The 20,755-nt window shown below is 36.4% G+C and overlaps 1 protein-coding gene across 2 annotated transcripts in view; it reads right to left on the reverse strand.

Moving 5' to 3' along the window:
* Positions 1-20,755, reverse strand: part of SCEL (sciellin) — a 329,617-nt gene that overhangs the window by 286,803 nt on the left and 22,059 nt on the right. For both annotated transcript variants that reach the window (XM_059144698.1, XM_059144697.1), the window contains exon 2: positions 4,430-4,534. The gene's annotated coding sequence lies outside the window, so the exon portion shown is untranslated. The remainder of the gene's footprint in view (positions 1-4,429; positions 4,535-20,755) is intronic.

The raw sequence follows: 20,755 nt of genomic DNA on the forward strand, positions 1-20,755 counted from the left end.
TAAGCTAAAAAATTATATACATATATTTTTAAGATTTTATTTATTTATTTGACAGAGAGAGTCATAGCAAGAGAGGGAACATAAGCAGGGGGAGTGGGAGAGGAAGAATCAGGCTTCCCATGGATCAGGCAGCCCTCTATCGGGCTTGATCCCAGAACACTGGGATCATGACCTGAGCCAAAGGCGGATGCTTAACGAATGAGCTACTTAGCCACCCCTACAATTATATTTTTAAAACAGGACCATATTGATGGTTGTTTCCAAATAATTTGGTCTTGCTTCTGACTCAGGACCAACCAGAGAAAGTTATATATGCTTCCTAAGCAAGTCATATAGAATGTGGAATTCAATTAAAAAAAAAAAAAAGATGACTCAACTCAACTTCCTTCATCAAGAATCTGTGCAGAGATGGAGTGATAAGTTAAGACACATCTATGCCTTCTGAGAGTTAATATTGGATGGAAGGTAAGCAGAATTAACAAATATAAAGATAATTACAAAATAAGACAAGGTATAACTGATAAATACCAAAAAACAAAGTCCTATATTTTTGCAGATCATGTCAGTGTAAGGACAACTTATTGGGTGTTAATGCTGGTGACAAAAACTGAGATTCACATATTTCACCCCATAGGACCATGTTTGCTCCTCAAAGTAGAGCTGAGCATTAACTGAAAGGTCATAAATGAACACACTGCAGAAGAGAGAAAGAAGCTGCCACCTGGCTATACTATGTAGCAGTAACACTTAACACAATTTGGGGACAAGGTTGGACATTATTGGCTTTCTTGTCTTATCTTTGAGGAAGCATATAAGGAAGGGAGAGGTTTCAATTTAACAGTCATACAGAAAGAAGAAAATGTGCTCAAAGAAGAATCTACATTTCAAAAATTCCAACTTCAAAATAGGCCTAGAAGAATTATAATTTTAAAATCGCTATAGTATGCCCATGTAGAGGTGACCTTGATCATTGAAAACATGACCATACCAAAAACGCCATAAGGAAATTTCTACAGAGGAGTCAAGTAGCAGTAGAAGCAGAGTTTCTAAACTTGCTCCATGTTCAGTGCTTTGCTTTTGACATTTAGCAAATGTATCTAGGTTCACTGCTGAAATATTTACAAAAATCAAATATCCACATAGAAATGGCATCAATTTTTAAATCACTTAGCCTGACTGACTTTTATATCTGTGTGTGCTAGAAATAAGCTTTCTGGGAACAAGATATAGAGAAACACTTTTTTCCACATTTCTTAGTGTCCCTCTAATGCTGGTAGGATCATGGCATCTTTAATACAATAGCTTTCTTCAAAAGTCAAACTGTAAAAGATGATTTGCAGTAAAATATAACCCGCTACATGGTCATTCAACTTTCATTATTTAGAAAATGCTGAAACTACAATGGAAAAGTTGGCAATGGCATAAGAAAAATAATTTATAGAAAAAACAAAAATGTCCAATTAAAATGAAAATGTAATCAAAATTACAGATAATACACTTTTCTATTATATTCAGAAAATATTTTTAATTGTACTGATCAATGTTAGCAAATGTCACATTTAGGGGAATACTAACAAACATGGTTTGTATCAGTAGAATTTGGTACAATCTTTATGGAAAGCCAACCACCAATCCAGATCATAAGCCTAGAGAAGGCTTATAACTTTGACCAAATTTTTCAACTTTCAAGAATTTGTGGGGCACCTGGGTGGCTCAATTGTTAATTGTCTGTCTTCAGCTCAGGTCATGATCCCAGGGTCCCGAGATCGAGTCCTGCATTGGGCTGCCTGCTTGGCAGAAGGTCTCCCTCTCCCACTCCCCTGCTTGTGTTCCCTCTCTCGCTGTCTCTCTCTGTCAAATAAATTAAAAAAAAAAAAAAAAAAAAGAATTTGCCCTAATAGTTCAGCCATTACAGAAAATGGTATGGAAGTTCCTCAGAAAATTAAAAAATTAAATTACCATATGACCTGGCAATCTCACTTCTGAGGATATATGCAAAGGAAATTCAAATAAGACCTTAAAAAGGTATCTGCACTCCTATGTTCATTGCAGTATTACTGATAATGGCCAAGATATGGAAACAACCTAAGTATCAATCAACGAATTAATGTCTAAAGAAGATGTGTTATATGTGTGTGTGTGTGTGTGTGAGTTTTATACATGTGTGTCTGAATTCAATATGTCAAATTTAATATGTTAAAATATGCATCTATAAAGGGAATTTGGAGACAATTGGGAGATTTAAAATATGCAGTGGATATTAAATAATGCAAAATTATTATTAAGTTTCTTGGGTGTAATAATGGCACTGGGATTAAGTAGAACATTCTTATTCTTAAAGGTTGTATGATGAAATATTAGGGGTGAAGTTTCATATGTCTGCAAATGACTTTTAAACATTTCAGCAAGAAAACTAATGTATACATATATATTGACAGAAATATTTTAAAATTTGGCAACATGTTAACAGTTGTTGAATTAAGAGACGCCTGGGTGGCTCAGTGGGTTAAAAACTCTGCCTTAGGCTCAGGTCATGATCCCAGGGTCCTAGGATCAAGCCCAGCCTCCGGCTCTCTGCTCGGCAGGGAGCCTGCTTCCCTCTCTCTCTCTGCCTGTCTCTCTGCCTACTTGTGATCTCTGTCTGTCAAATAAATAAATAAAATCTTTTTTAAAAAATAGTTGTTGAATTAAGAGGAGTACATGAATTTTTCGTATTATCCATTTTGGATTATCTATTGTATTTTATTTACTTTATATTTGAAATTTTAAAATAAAAAGTGTCAGGAAGTTAAATTAATTTTTTTATTTAAAAATAAATAATGTTGGGGCGCCTGGGTGGCTCAGTGGGTAAAACCTCTGCCTTCTGCTCAGGTCATGATCCCAGGGTTCTAGGATCAAGCCCCACATCAGGCTCTCTGCTCAGCAGGGAGCCTGCTTCCCTTCCTCTCTCTCTGCCTTATTGTGATCTTTGGCTGTCAAGTAAATAAATAAAATCTTTAATAAATAAATAAATAAGCAAATAATGTTATATAAACATTATATGTAATAAAGATGTAATAAACAAATCATAATATAATCAATACTCATAAATATACCTCCCAACCCAAGATCTAGAACACTATTAGTACCATTAAATCAATATAGGTAGACTTCTAGGAAGATGGCAAAGTAGGGGGATCCTGGGCTCACCTGTCCCACAGATACTAGATAACAACCGGAGGAGTATAAATAAACCAGAAAATGACTTGAACAGCAACAGAACAGCTAAATGTAGAGAAGAGGCCACAATGACAATTGTAGGGAGTGGAAACATGGTCAGGAGCCAAAGGGAACCACAGGACTGTTCACAGGGGGGAGGGACTTTATCGGTATGGAGAGGGGAGAAAAGAGGACCCCATACTAGGTAACTCAGGCACAAGAGGCCCACACTGGGGAGACGAATATCCATAACATTTGGCTTTGAAGTCCAGAGGGGCTTGGCTTTGTGAGTTTTTACAATCAGTAGTGCTAGACATCGGGAGCTTTAAAATTCAGTGGGCTGAGTACTTACCTTAAAGAGTCAGCACAACAAACAGCCCTGCAGAGACACAGCATAGAAGCAGCAGTTTGAAAAATGCCTGGGGTATAATAGGAGGTAGATTTGTTTCCTAATCTCGGAGCATGTGCTGAGGTGGAGGGATTGTTTGTAGGTTTCAAGAACAAAAGAGCTGGTGGGTGCCATTTCCCTCCCCTTTTCCCAGCCTAGATACACAGACACCTGCAGGGAACCAGCTCAGTGCCAAAACTTCCCACCTAGCCAGCTAATAGTAAGCCCCATCCCTGCATGCTTCTGTGGATCTGCCCCCTTGATCCCAGCAGCAGGAATTTCCTAAAGTGGCTACAGGTCCTCTCCCATAACAGACCTGCCCAAACCTTGCTAGCACTATGTCCCCAACCCCTGCATTCTCCTGCAGACCTGCCCCCTCTAATATGCACTTGGCCAGAGCTCATCCAAAGTGGTGCCACAAGACTGGCAGTGTGCAAGCAGCCATACAACAGGGGCTGGCACCACTCCAAAGTGGCTCCTGCATAGGGAGAGGGGAAGAAAACCATACATATCTGTTCAACTGAGGTCCCAGCAGTGGGCTTAAGGCAGACATCTGGTCTGACTGCAGGCCTACCCATCAACAAAATCTTCGTAGGGGACAACATAGGGAAAGTGCCCTGTAGTTTGTTGGCATTGCAGCTCAGGAAAATGCTTCCTTTGACTCAACTCAAGCCAACGTGGTCCCAGACTGGCTACCAACACAGGGACCAAACCCTGCCCCCAACAGGCAAAGAGAGTCATTGCAAACGATTGGACTGGAGGCAAAAAACAAAAACAAAAACAAAAACAAAAAAAACGGCTTAGCCACAGCAGCAGGATGCACAAAACACACATAGGAGATACCTCGGAATTACAGGTTCTGGTAAACAGGGGACACTGTACAGTGGGCACTACAGGACCTCTTCATATGGCCACGACTTTCAAGATCAGGAAAGGTAGCTGACTTTCCTAAAACATGAAGAAATGCAGAGAATTAGACAAAATGAGGAGACAGAGGAATATGTCCCCAAATGAAAGAAGAGTACAAAGTCATAGCAAGAGAGCTAAAAGAAATGGAAATAAGTAACTTACATATTATCAGAAAGATCCTGACAGGACTTGAGAAAAGACTGGAAAACTTCGGTGAGACCCTCAACAAAGAGATAAAAAACATAAAAAAGACCCAATCAGAGATGAAGAACTCAATAACTGAAATAAAAATACACTAAAGGGAATGAATAGTAGGCAAAAGGGGGAGGAAATAGTAAACCAGGGGAAACAGAAGAATGGATCAGTGACATGAAGGACAGAATGATGGAAAGCAATTAAGCTGAATATGAGAGAGAAAAACAAATAATAAAAATGAAAATAGATTAAGGGAACTCATACCATATCATATGTAATAATATTCACATTATATCCCAGAAAGAGAAGAGAGAAAAAATGGGAGAGAAAATGTATTTGAAGAAATAATAGCTGAAATCTTCCCAAATCTGGGGAAGAAAATAGAAATCCAGATCCAGGATGCACAGAGAGCTGCCAGCAAAATCAACACAGTAGAGTCCACACCAAGACACACAGAAATTAAAATGGCAGGAAGTAGTGGTAAAGACAGAATTTTAAAAGCTACAAGAGGAAAAAAAAATAGTTAAATACAAAAGGAACCCCATAAGGTTATCAGCTATTTTTCAGTGAAAACTTAGCAGGCCAGAGGGAGCAGAATGATATTTGAAGTGCTGAAATAAAAAACCTACCAGCAAGACTACCCTACCCAGCAGGGCCATCATTCAAAATAGAAGGAGAGATAGTTTCCCAAAAAAGAAAGTTTTGAAGGAATTCATCACCACTAAATCAGCCTTCTAAGATATGTTAAAGGAAACTCTGTGAGTAGAAAGGAAAGACCATAATCAGGAATAAGAAAAGTAAGAAGCATAAAACTAGTAAAATAAAGTATATTTATAAAAATCAGTCAAGAGAGTCACAAAATAAAATATGTAAAGTATGACACCATACACCTGAAACATGGGAGGGAGAGTGTAACAATTTAGTGTTTTTTGAATGAGTTGAAACTTAGGTGACCATCAAACTAATATAGACTACTCCATGCATAAGATGTTATATATTAACCTAATGGTCAACAAAAATCAAAAACTGGTAATAGCTATGCAAAAAATAAAGAGAAAGGAAACCAAGTAGAGCACTAAAGAAAGCCAGCAAACAATGAGAGAAGAAAATAAAAGAAAGGGACAGAGAAGAACTCCAAAACAAACATAAAACAAGTAACAAAATGAGAATAAGTACATACCTAGCAATAAGTACTTTGAATGTAAAGGAACTAAACATTCCAATCAAAAGCACAGCAAGACAGAATGGATAAAAAAGCAAGACCTATTTTTATGTTGCCTACACAAGACTCATTTCAGACCCAAAGGCACATGCAGACTGAAAGTGAAGGAATGGAAAAGCATTTATCATGCAAAAGGAAGTGAAAAGAAAGCTGGGTAGCAATAGTTATTTCAGATAAAATAGACTTTAAACAAAGACTGTAACAAGAGACAAAGATGGACTATATAATAATGAAAGGGACTATCCAACAAGGAAATGTAACAATTGTAAATATATATTTTTAAAGATTTTATTTATTTATCCGACAGACAGAGATCACAAGTAGGCAGAGAAGCAGGCAAAGAGAGAGAGAGAAGGAATTAGGCTCCCCGCGGAGCAGAGAGCCCGATGCAGGGCTTGATCCCAGGACCCCGGGACCATGACCCGAGCCGAAGGCAGAGGCTCCAACCGACTAAGCCACCCAGGTGCCCCAATTTTAAATATTTTTGCACCCAACATAAGAGTACCCCAATACATAAAGCAGTTAATAACAAACATAAAGGAAGTAATCAATAACAACACAACAACAGTAGAGGACTTAAACACCCTACATACATCAATGGATAGATATCCAAGAAGGAAATCAACAAGGAAAGAGTGGTTTTGAATGACACATTGGATCAGATAGATCTAATAGATATATTCAGAACACTCTATCCTAAAACAGTGGAATACACATTCTTTTCAAGTACACATGGATTGTTCTCCAGAACAGATCACATGTGAGGCTACAAAACAAGTTTCAACAGATTAAAAAGACTGAAGTCTTACCGTGCATGTTTTTTGACCATAACACTATGAAACTAGAAATCAACCACAAGAAAAAATCTGGAAAGACCATAAATCCATGGAAGCGAAATAATGTGCTACCAAAAGATGAATGGGTCAACTAACAAATCAAAGAGAAAATCAAAAAACACATGAAGAAAAATAAAAATCAAAATACAATGGTCCAAAAGCTATGGGATGCAACAGAAGCAGTTCTAGGATGAAAGTTTATAGCAATACAGGCCTACCTCAAGAAGCAAGAAAAATCTCAAATAAACAACCTAACCTTACTTAAAGGAACATAAAAAGAACAACAAATAAAACCCCAAACCAATAGAAGGAAGGAAATAATAAAAATTAGAGCAGAAATAAATGAAATAGAAACTAAAAAAGAAAACAAAACAAACAAACAAAAAAAAACAGCAGAACAGATCAATGAAACCAAGAGCTGTTTTTTTAAAAAGATCAACAAAGTTCACGACCCGAGCCGAAGGCAGTGGCTTAACCCACCGAGGGTCCTGGAATCGAGTCCCGCATGGGGCTCTCTGCTCAGCAGGGAGCCTCTCCATCTACTTGTGATCTCTGTCAAAAAAATAAAATCTTAAAAAAAAAAGTCAAAAAAGTTGATAAAACTTTAGCCAGACTCATCAAAAACAAGAGAGAGATGACTCAAATAAACAAAATCAGAAATGAAAGAGAAGTAACAACCAACACCACAGAAATACAAAGGATTATAGGAGAATATTATGAAAAAATTATATGCCCCAAAACTGGACCACCTAAAAGAAATAGATAATTACTAGACACATATAGCCTCCCAAAACTGAATAAGAAAGAAATAGAAAAATTGAACAGACTAATTGCCAACATTTAAATTATATCAGTATCAAAACACTCCCAACAACCAAAAGTCCAAGACCATGGCTTCACAGGTGAGTTCTACCAAATATTTAGAGAAGAGTTGATACCTATTCTTCTCAAACTGTTCCAAAAAGTAGAAGATGGAGGAAAGGTTCCAGATTCATTCTATGATGCCAGCATTATCCTTATACCAAAACCAGATAAAGTTACTACAAAAAAAAAAAAAAAAAAAAAAAGAACTACAGGCCTGAATATAGATGCAAAAGTCCTCAACAAATATTAGCATACCAAATTCAACAAGTATTAAAAAAATCATTCACCACATTCAAGTGTATTAATTCCTGGGGTACAGGGTGGTTCAATATTTGCAAATAAATCAATGTGATACACCATATCAATAAGAGAAAGGATAGAATCATATGATCATTTCAATAGACACAGAAAAAGCATTTAATGAAGTACAAGATACACTCATGATGAAAATCCTCAACAAAGTAGGTTTAAAGAGAACAAACCTCAACTTAATATAGGCCATATATCAAAAACCCACAGCAAACATCCTACTCAATGGTGAAAAACTGAGAGCTTGGCTCCTAAGGTCAGGAACAAGACAAGAGTGTCCATTCTCACCACTTTTATTCAACATAGTACCAGAATTTCTAGTCACAGCAATCAGACAACAAAATGAAAAAAGCCAACCAGGGGCGCCTGGGTGGCTCAGTGGGTTAAGCCGTTGCCTTTGGCTCGGGTCATGGTCTCAGGGTCCTGGGATCGAGTCCCACATCAGGCTCTCTGCTCAGCGGGGGGGCCTGCTTCCCTTCCTCTCTTTCTGCCTACTTGTGATCTCTCTCTGTCAAATAAATAAATAAAATCTTTAAAAAAAAAAAAAAGAAAAAGAAAAAAGCCAACCAAATTGGTAAGGGGGAGGTAAAACTTTAACTATTTGAAGATAACATGATACTACATGTATGAAGCCATAAAGACTCCACCAAAAAACTACTATAACTGATCAATTAATTTAGTAAAGTCACAGGATACAAAATCAATATACAGAAATCTGTTACACTTCTGTACACTAATTATAAAGCAGCAGAAATAGAAATTAAAACATTCCCACTTACAATTGTACCAAAAATAATCAAATACCTAGATATAAAGTTAACCAAAGAGGTTAAAGACTTGCATTCTGAAAACTATAAAATATTGATGAAAGAAACTAAAGATGACACAAACAAATAGAAAGATATTCCATACTCATGGACTGGGAGACTCAATAGTGTTAGAATTCCCATTCTATCCAAAGCAATCTACAGATTTAATGTAATCCCAATCAAAATACAACAGCATTTTTCACAATTAGAACAAATAATACTACAATTTTTATGGAACCACAAGAGACCTTGAATAGCTAAGTCAACCTTAAAAAGAACAAAATTGGAGGTATCACAATCCCAGGTATCAAACCATATTACAAAACTACAAAGATATAGTAATCAAAGAAGTATGGTACTGGCACAAAAATAGACACAAAGATCAACATAATATAATAGAGATCCCAGAAATAAACTCACAATTATATGATCAATTAATCTTTGACAAAGGAAGCAAGTATATGCAAGGGAAAAAAGACAATCTCTTCAATAAATGGTGTTGGGAAATCTGGACAGCTACATTCAGAAGAATGAAAGAGGACCACTTTCTTACACCAGATACAAAAATAAATTCAAAATGGATTAAAGACCTAAATTTGAGACCTGAAACCATAAGAATCCTAGAAGAAAACACAGACAGTAATTTCTCGGACATCTGCCATAGCAACATTTTCTTAAATATATCTCCTGAGACAAAAGAAATAAAAGCAAAAATAAATTTGGACTACATCAAAACAAAAAACTTTTGCACAGCAAAGAAAACAATAAAACTAGAAGGCAACCTCTTGAATGGGAAAAGATATTTGCAAATGACATATCTGACAAAGCGTTAGTATCTATATAAAGGACTTACACAACTCAACACACACACACACACACACACAGACCAAATAATTCCATTAAAAATGGGCAGAAGAGGAGCACCTGGGTGGCTCAGTGGGTTAAAGCCTCTGCCTTTGGCTCTGGTCGTGGTCCCGGAGTCCTGAGATCGAGCCCCACATTGGGCTCTCTGCTCAATGGGGAGCCTATTTCCCCCTCTCTCTCTCTGCCTGACCCTCTGCCTACTTGTGATCTCTGTCTGTCAAATAAATAAATAAAATCTTCAAAAAAGGGGGGGGCAGAAAACCTGAACAAACATTTCTCCAAAGAAGACATCCAAATGGACAACAGACATATGAAAATATGCTCAACATCACTCATCATCAGGGAAATGCAAATCAAAACCTCAATGAAATATCATCTCACATCTGTCAGAATGGCTCAAATCAAAAACACAAGAAACAAGTGTTAGAGAGGATATGTGGAAAAAGGAACATTCATGTACTTTTGGTGGGAATGCAAACTGGTGCAGCCATTGTAGAAAACAGTATGGCGGTTCCTTAAAAATTTAAAATGGAATTACCATATCACCCAGTAATTCCACTACTGGGTATCTACCCTAAGAATATGAAACCAATAATTTGAAAAGATATATGGACCCTCATATTTATTGTAATATTATTTATAATAGCCAAATTATGGAAGAAGCCCATGTGCCCATGGATAGATGAATGAATAAAGAAGAGGCTATATAAATCAGACAATCATATCAAAAAATGGGCAGAAGATATGAACAGACACTTCTCCAATGAAGACATACAAATGGCTATCAGACACATGAAAAAATGTTCATCATCACTAGCCATCAGGAAGATTCAAATTAAAACCACATTGAGATATCACCTTACACCAGTTAGAATGGCCAAAATTAACAAGACAGGAAACAACATGTGTTGGAGGGGATGTGGAGAAAGGGGAACCCTCTTACACTGTTGGTGGGAATGCTAGTTAGTGCAGCCTCTTTGGAAAACAGTGTGGAGATTCCACAAGAAATTAAAAATAGAGCTTCCCTATGACCCTGCAATTGCACTCCTGGGTATTTACCCCAAAGATACAGATGTCATGAAAAGAAGGGCCATCTGTACCCCAATGTTTATAGCAGCAATGGCCACGGTCGCCAAACTGTGGAAAGAACCAAGATGCCCTTCAACGGACGAATGGATAAGGAAGATGTGGTCCATATACACTATGGAGTATTATGCCTCCATCAGAAAGGATGAATACCTAACTTTTGTAGCAACATGGACGGGACTGGAAGAGATTATGGTGAGTGAAATAAGTCAAGCAGAGAGAGTCAATTATCATATGATTTCACTTACTTGTGGAGCATAACAAATAGCATAGAGGACAAGGGGAGATGGAGAGGAGAAGGGAGTTGAGGGAAATTGGAAGGAGAGGTGAACCATGAGAGACTATGGACTCTGAAAAACAATCTGAGGGTTTTGAAGGGGTGGGGGGCGGGAGGTTGCAGGAACCAGGTGGTGGGTATTAGAGAGGGCACAGATTGCATGGAGCACTGGGTGTGGTGCAAAAACAATGAATATTGTTACGTTGAAAAGAAAAAATTAAAAAAAATAAAAGGATGATTAAAAAAAAAAAAAGAAGAGGCTGTGTATATATATATAATGGAATATTATTCGTCCACTGAAAAGAATGAAATATTTCCATTTGCAACAACATGGATGGATCTAAAGGTATTATAATGCTAAATGAAATAAGTCTGCCAGAGAAAGACAACATATGATTTTACTCATATGTGGAATTTAAAAAAACAAAGAACATAATTATAAAAAATTTTTAAAAAGAAGTAAGAGGCAACTCAATAAACAGACTCTTAAAGTAAAGAACAAATTGGTGCTTATTAGAGGGGAGGAGAGTGGGAAGATGGGTGAAATAAATGAAGGAAATCATGGGCACACTTATCTTGATGAACACTGAGTAATGTATAGACTTATTGAATCACTGTGTTATATGACCAAAACTAATATAACACTGTATCTTAATTATGGTGGGTGGGATTAATATAAAAATTGTCTACATGGGTGCCTGGGTGCCTCCGTCGTTAAGCATCTGCTTCAGCTCAGGTCATGAACCCAGGGTTCTGGGATCAAGCCACTTTAAGCAGGGGAACCTGCTTCTCCCTCTCCATCTGCATGCCACTCCCCCTGCTTGTGCTCTCCCTCTCTGTGTCAAATAAATAAATAAAATCCTTTAAAAAAATAAAATAAACTCCAAAAAAATCCACATATATGCTCTTTCCCAGTCTATCCCTCATATCCCCCCAACTATCTTAATGTTTGTAAATTTTAGTACAGAAATTTTCAAGTGCATATAAAACATATAAAACATCCAACCCCAGCATTACAATTTTGGTTTTGCATTTTAGGTATTATCCTTAGAGAACCATCCTATCATGTGCAAAACCAGTAATACCTCCAAGGTGTATACTCTCCAGAAGTTAAATATTCTGTAAAAGATGATACTCTCAGAGATATTTAGACCAATAATAACAAAAGCAGAAATTCTTAATGCAGTTCTCAACCTTTTTTGTGAATGAAACTAGGGGATCCCAGTTGGGATCAGTTCCAAAAAGCACCATTATTTTAGGTACAATATTTCCTACTACACAAAATGAAGTCAATGCTTAATATGAAATACAGAGTATATCTTATAACCATAAGAAATTGTTCTTGTGCCTTAGTCAATTTAATTCATTGTTATTGTGAAATGAGTTTGCATAACAGATATTTTTTTTTTTAAGATTTTATTTATTTATTTGACAGAGAGAGATCACAAGTAGGCAGAGAGGCAGGCAGAGAGAGAGAAAGGGAAGCAGGCTCCCTGCTGAGCAGAGAGCCCAATGCAGGACTCAATCCCAGGACCCTGAGATCATGACCTGAGCCAAAGGCAGAGGCTTAACCCGCTGAGCCACCCAGGCGCCCTGCAGAACAGATTTGAAACTTAGTTCTCTGTCCTGAAAACCAGTTTAGTGGAAAGAAAGAATACCAATCAGAAGACTGATATTCTTCTCATTTGATAATTAAGTTGCTAGCACTTAATAAGGATGAAGAAAGAATTCTAGTTATAAATAAAATGAACCTCACAGAACTTTGAATAATTAAGAAGAAGAAGCATTTAAAAAAATAATAAAAGGAAAGAAAGACTTGAGTAAACTTAAGAGTACTGTTAGAGAGGAAATAAGAAAAGGAAGTGGGTTATAGACTATGGGTTTTTATATATTAAACTGATGTTTTTATCTTTATTGAAGGGAATGTAAGAGTTACCAAATTTTTTTTAAAGACTACATTATGGGAAAAAACTATTAAAGCATAAAATAATTATACTTTCCCATTAATCAGTTTTCTACTGGGTCTCCAGATGCTCTCTGATTGTTTGACTTTGAAGGATGACAGAATGTTATACACTAATTATGTGCTGGATTCTTTTATATATCTTCTAATTTTCACAACAACCCCAGAAGACAAGGACCATCCTCTCCTTTTTATAACTGAATTAGTTGAAGCTCAGAGAAGTATGGATACAGATCACAGTACTAGTAGGTGGTAAAAAAATATTTTGTGCTCAGGTTTCTCCTGTTCCAACTTGATGCTTTTTATTTTTGCTGGGCTAAACTACCACAATAGCCTAGGTATGTGTTCATAAGTTCTTAATAAGATATGGGATATCTGATCTGTTAACAAATGCAAAATTATACAATTTAATTATTATCTAATTTATCAAATCTGAAAAGTAGAACTTATTAGAATGAGCTTTTTAAAATTGCCAGTCATGGTTGGAAAAGGAAAGAACAAAAAGTTCCCAGAAGACAGAATATAAAACACATGCACACACATAAATATTTTAAATCTGTATGTATATACCAATACATGCATAAAACGCCACTCTAGTAAATAATACATGACAAAAACAATCATTGTAGTACTTTCATATACATATATGTACTATATATAGTATATATATAATACTATATTTAATATAGTACTTTCATATGTTCTTTATCATATAGCCATTAAAATTAATTTCTCAATCTTTAGTTTTAAAAAAATGGTGATAACATGATTTTGAGTAAAAAAGCAAAACAGAAAGTTAGATATACAGTATAATCATAAATATCTTTTATTTTATTTTCTTAATATTTTATTTATCCATTTGAGAGAGATAGACAGAGAGAGTATAAGCAGGGGAAGAGGCAGAAGGAGAGGGAGAAGCAGACTCCTGGAGGAGCTGGGAGCTGGACATGGGGCTCAATTCCAGGACGTGGAGATCATGATCTGAGCTAAAGGCAGACACGACAATCTGAGCCACCTGTACACCCCCATAAATATCTTTTTTTTTTAAAGATTTTATTTATTTATTTGTCAGAGAGAGAGAGTGAGCATAGGCAGACAGAGTGGCAGGCAGAGTGGTAGGCAGAGGCAGAGGGAGAAGCAGGCTCCTTGCTAAGCAAAGGAGCCTGATGTGGGACTCGATCCCAGGATACTGGGATCATGACCTGAGCCGAAGGCAGCTGCTTAACCAACTGAGCCACCCAGGCGTCTCAATATCTTTTAAAATATATGCACACACAGATAAAAATATTAAATAAAAATGCACCAAAATATTAACATGTTATTTCTGAGCTGTGTGATTATGGCTGAATATCTATATTGCATTTCCAAAGTTTTCTATAAATGAGCACATATCCATTAATAGTAAAAATATAAACCTGATTTTTTATTAATTATTTTTATTAACATATAATGTATTATTTGCCTCAGGGTACAGGTCTATGAATCGTCAGGCTTACACATTTCATAGCACTCACCATATCACATACCTCCCCAATGTCCATAACCCAACCACACTATCCCTACCCCTGCCACCCTCCAGCAACCCTCAGTTTGTCTTGTGAGATTAAGAGTCTCTTATGTAAACCCAATGTTTTAAATGCAAGTTTTACTCATTTTTTAGTGATGCAATGGCAATGATGTTTCATGTGAAAGAATACATTTTCAATCCTTGGATTTATTTACTTTTAAAATGTATTTGTCCCTGAGAGGCTTTGGACTCTGAGGAACTGATTGAAGGTTTTGCAGGGGGGTGAGGGGGTGGGACGTTGGGTGAGCTTGGTGGTGGGTATTGTGGAGGGCACGTACTGCATGGAGCACTGGGTGTGGTACATAAACAATGAATTCTGTAACACTGAAGAGAAATTTTTAAAATAAATAAAAATTTAAAAAATTATTTGCCCTAATTGCATCTTGTATTTCTTTTGGGTCTAAATTTTGGAGATAGGCATATTTTTAAAATGCTAGTTGTTCAACTAAGATGAACAGGGTATTTTTTTTATATATACCTGGTTTATTGAGGAATAATATTTCAGGAGAGGTATAAATATAACATGGATTTATCTTCTTTAATCAATAGTGTTCTGTTAACATCATTTTAAGCAAATTCCACCAGATTCAGGCACTTTTTTCTCCATCTGTCTTTCACCCTTCACCCTTTCCCTCCTCCCCAACCCCCAGCACAAGTGGTTCTCTACAGCTATTACTTTTATCTACAGGTTTGCTAAAGGGCCTAAAATGTGTAAAGAGATATTGTCTGCTCAATTATATCTTTTCTATTCTTCTTCAAGGTATAGGTTTGATGGGAATGGGGCAGGAGAGGGGGGTGGATCAGGTAAGAAGGCAGTCCTTCCTACATTGGTTGTCATTAATTGACAGATCACAGATAGCCTCAGTCCCAGGCAACCCAAAACACTGGTTCTCTCATAGAATGCTTATGTGAGTTCTTTGGCAACCTATGAAGGACTTCACCACTACACAGGTCCCCAAACTGTGGTTGGAAGACCGATTCCAGTACAATCTCTTTGACCTATCCCCAACTCACAGCTCCCAGCACCTGTGGGACGTCCATAGTCTCCAGCTATTGGAGGCCCTTTCCCACAGCAAATGATCCTAAATGGCATTCTGAGTAGATGGCTGAAGTCCAGCTCTATTCCATCCTGCTTACTTAGCCCATGGAAACTCATATATACTCTCTCATGTGAAAGACAGATTGCATTAAGAGCCCCAATTATTTTGATGGTATTTTTTTTTCCAGTTTAATTGAGAAATAATTGACATATAGCACTCTATAAGTTTAAAGCATACAGTATGATGGTTTAATTTACATATATTGTTAAACAAATTGTACAATAACTTTCTTTAACATGAGAAGAAAGTTTCTGCTTGTGATGAGAACTCTTCCAATCTAATCTCTTAACAACTTTCCTGTATATCATACATCAGTGGTAACTACAGTCATAATGTTGAACATGAAATCCTTAGCAGTATAACTGGAAGTTTGTATATTTAACCACCTTCTTCCAGTCCCTCCTATCCCTATCCCCAACCCCCACCTCTAGTAACCACAAATCTGATCTCTTTTTCTATGAATTTGGTGTATGTTTTTGTTTGGATTTTTTTATTATTATTTTGTTTTGTTTTTAAAGATTCCATGTACAGGGCACCTGGGTGGCTCAGTGGGTTAAGCCTCTGCCTTTGGCTGAGGTCATGATCTCAGGGTCCTGGGATCGAGTACCACATTGGGCTTTCTGCTCAGCAGGGAGCCTACTTCCCCTCTCTCTCTGCCTGCCTCTCTCCTTACTTGTGATCTCTCTTTCTCTCTGTCAAATAAATAAATAAAAGTCTTTGAAGATTCCATGGATAAGTCATATCATATAGTATTTGTCTTTCTCTAACTTATTTCACTTAGCATAATGCCTTCAAGGTCCATTCATGCTGTCACAAATGATAGATCCCCTTGTTTTTTTTATGGCTGAATAATATATTCCATAATATTCCGTTATATAGGGGCACCGGGGTGGCTCAGTGGGTTAAAGCCTCTGCCTTCAGCTCCGGTCATGATCCCAAGGTCCTGGGATCGAGCCCCGCGTGAGGCTCTCTGCTCAGCAGGGAGCCTGCTTCCTCCTCTCTCTCTCTCTGCCTGCCTCTCAGCCTACTTGTGATCTCTATCTGTCAAATAAATAAATAAAATCTTTAAAAAAAAAATATTCCGTTATATATATATATATAATATTCCATATTATATTCAATATTATATGTCAAACATCTTTTCATGCCTATTGGCCATTTATACACTTTTTTTGGAAAAATGTTTATTTAGGTCTTTTGTCAAATTTTTAAATTAGATTACTTGTTTTCTTTGCCATGAATTCTTTATATATTTTGAATATTAACACTTTATCACATATATAGTTTACAAATTTTATTTCTCATTCTTTGTCTTCTCACTTTGTTGATAGTTTCTTTTGCTCTACAGAGCTATTTTTTGTTTAATGTAGCCCCACTTTTATTCTTTTGCTTGTGCTTTAGGTGTGATTTCCAAAAAATAATTACTGAGACCATTGTCAAGGGATTTGTTTCCTATGTTTTGTTCTAGGAATTTTATAGTCTCAGGGCTTACATTTAAGTATTTAATCCATTTCAAGTTAATTTTTTTGAGTTGTATAAGATAGAGATCATGTGAATATATAATTTTCCAAGCACCAATTATTGAAGAGACTGTCTATTTCCCATTGAGTATTCTTGACTCCCTTGCCAAATACTAGTTGACCATATACCCTTGGGTTCATTTGGGGGCTCTTAATTCTGTTCCATTGGTCTATTTGATTTTATGCTAGTAGCACACTATTTTAATTACTACAGCTTTATAGTATAGCTAAAAATTAGGAAGTGTGATGCCTCCTGTTTTGTTCTTTTTCAGAATTTCTTTAGCTATTTGGGGGTTTTCCAGTCCCATATAAATTGTAGAAGTATTCTTTCTATTTCTGTAAAAAATGTCATTGGAATCTTTTTTTAAATTTTTTTAAAAGATTTTTTAATTTATTTGACAGAGAGAGATCACAAGTAGGCAGAGAGGCAAATAGAGAGAGAGAGAGAGAGGAGGAATCAGGCTCCCCACCGAGCAGATCCCAGGACCCTGAGACCATGACCTGAGCTGAAGGCAGAGGCTTAACCCACTGAGCCACCCAGGCGCCCCTGTCATTGGAATCTTGATAGGGATTACCATGAATCTACAAATGGCTTTTGGTAGTATTGACATTTTATTATTATTGATTAATCCTTTATTAATTAACTCATTATCATTAACACTTTCAACCCATGAACAAGACACACATACCTTTCCACTTATGTGTGCCTTCTTCAGTTTTTTTCAGAGTAGAGATTTTTCACCTTGCTATTTAAATTAAATTAAATTAAATTTCTTTTGGGACGCCTGGGTGGCTCAGTGGGTTAAGTCGCTGCCTTCGGCTCAGGTCATGATCTCAGGGTCCTGGGATCGAGTCCCACATCGGGCTCTCTGCTTAGCAGGGAGCCTGCTTCCTCCCCTCTCTCTCTCTCTCTGCCTGCCTCTCTGCCTACTTGTGATCTCTCTCTGTCAAATAAATAAAATCTTTTTAAAAAAATAAATTAATTAAATTAAATTTCTTTTTCAGAAACTGTTGTTGGTATATAAAAATGCTACTGATTTTTATGTTACTTTTGTGTCCTGTAACTTTACTAAATTCATTGATTAGTTCTAAAAGTTTTTTAGTTTACTCTTAAGGATTTTCTATTTTTGAGATCATGTCATTTATAAATAAAACAATTTTACTTCTAGCTCTCCAATTCTGTTGACTTTTATTTCTTTTTCTTGCCAGTTGCTCTAGCTAGGACTTCCAGTATTACATTGAACAGGAGCAGTGAGAGTGGGAAATCTAGTCTTTTTCCTGATTTCAGAGAGAAAGCTTTCAACTTTTTACTATTGAGTATAATGTTAACTTGTCATATATGGCCTTTACTGTGTTGAGATAAATTCCTTTTATGCTTAATTTATGAATTTTTTTTATCATTAATGACTTGAATTTTGTCAAATGACTTTTCTTTGTTGATTAATATGATCATATAATTCTTCACTCTCATTGTATTAATATGATGCATCATATTGATGTGCATTTATTGAACCCTCCTTGCATCCCAGGGATACTAGCTGATCATGGTGAACAATCTTAATGTGCTGTGGAATTTGGTTTGCTAGTATTTTGTTGAAAGTTTTTGCATCTATATTCATCAAGGATATCAGCATGCAGTTTTCTTTTCTATCTAGTAGTTCCCTTGTTTGGTTTTGATATCAGGATAATGCTGGCCTTGTAAAATGAGTTTGGGAGTATTCCTTCTCTTTGTTTTTAAAGATTTATTTATTTATCTTTAGAGAGATTGGCAGTACAGGGAGGGGCAGAGAGAGAGAGGAGAGAAGAGAGAGAGAGAGAAATCCCAAGCTGACTCCCTTCTGAGCATGGAGCTGGATCTGGAGCTTGATCTCATGAACCTGAGAGCATGACCTGAGCCAAAACCAAGATTCAGACACTCAACTAACTGAGCCACCCAGGTCACCCTCCTCTTTGATTTGTTTGGAAGAGTTTGAGAAAGATTGATATTTATTCTTCTTTAAATGTTTAGTAAAATTCACCAGTGAAACCATTTGGTCCTGGGCTTTTCTTCATTGAGAGATTTTATTATTATTATTATTATTACTGATTCAATCTCTTTAGTAGTAATTGGCTGTTCAGATATTCTTTCTTCTTGATTGAGTCTTGGTGGGTTTTATGTGTCTAATAATTTTCCCATTGCTTTCAGGCATTCCAGTTTGTTGGCATATACTTGTTCATAGTAGCTTCATATGAACTTTTGTATTTCTGTGGTTTCAGTTGTAGTATCTATTTTTCATTTATAATTTTATTTTCTTGGCTCCTCTTTTTTTCTTGGTTAGTCTACCTAAGGGTTTGTCAATTTTGTTTTATCTTTTCAAAGAACTAAATCTTAACTTGATTAACCGTTTTTATTGTTTTTTCTGTTTCTTGTTTTATTTATTTCTGTTCTAATCTTTATTATTTCCTTCCTTCTGCAAACTTGGGGCTCAGTTTGTTCTTCTTTTTCTTATTCTGTAAGGTGTAGAATTAAGTTTTTTATTTGGAATCTTCCTTACTTCTTAACATAGGCATTTGCTGTTATGAACTTTCTCCTCTTAGAACTATTTTGCAGCATTCCATAAATTCTGATATGTTATGTTTCCATTTTTTAATGTTTCAAGAAACTCTTTCATTTCTCTTTTAATTTCATCTTTAATCCATTGGCTGTTTAGAGCCCCAGTTCTTTACCTTCTTGTATCCATGCCTTTTATTATGACTCTGTAGATTCTTTCACTAAGACATAGAGGCTATTCCCTTTTTACTTGAACCTGGACTTGTGTTGGGATATTTTTGTCCCCAATTAGTTTTATTTTCTTTAGTCAATGTTATCTCTGAATTGCTCTTTGGCAATGGGTTATTAGCAAACATGATATGGGAACTTGGAAAATGTTGGCCTAACTAGGTTTGCCATGCTCTTTCTCACTCCCATCACTAGGAGAAGGCCATGTTTGTGTTGACCAAGTAACTGATTCCAGGATTAGAAATGCCTAAGCCATCGTAGCTGAAGTCATCCTAGCTCATTAAGGAGCCCTCCACCCCTGCCAATAAATAAATAAATAAATAAAAGTGATCTCAATTAATATCAGCTGAATCTCTCGGACTTTTGAGTGAAATAAATGTTTGTTGTTGTAGTTAATAAAATTTCATTGTTGTTCGTTGTGTGGCATTACTGTGGCGATAGATAACTTGTGTACTCCATTCAATGATGATTATGTAAAAACTGGTCTACTCAATTTCTTCTTTCTGTCTTGCCATCTTTTTCCAATTCCCTTTCCTATGTTCAGATAAACACAGAAGAAAAGCAACACAAACCCACTGTCTAAGCAGAATATTAAGAATTGTGAAAAGTCTGAGAATATGTTATTTGCAAGCTAACAAGTTAATCTGTCATAGTTTCAGGAATGCTGCTAGAAAACACAAGACTCCTGCATCAGACTAGAAGAGTAGTTTGTTACAGCAAGAGTATAGCCACAACATCACCAGTTTTGTGCTATTTTCCCAAGCCCCAGTTCCCATAGGGAGTCATAAAGAGGGACAGCTGTCACCTGCACATGAAATGGGTTGCATTTCAGGAGAACTTCAAATTTAGAGAATCCAGGTGTTTTAAGACAGGCACTTGGTAAGCCTGAC

The sequence above is a fragment of the Mustela lutreola genome, chromosome 13 (genome assembly GCF_030435805.1).
Source record: "Mustela lutreola isolate mMusLut2 chromosome 13, mMusLut2.pri, whole genome shotgun sequence".
NCBI classification, from domain to species: Eukaryota; Metazoa; Chordata; class Mammalia; order Carnivora; family Mustelidae; genus Mustela; species Mustela lutreola.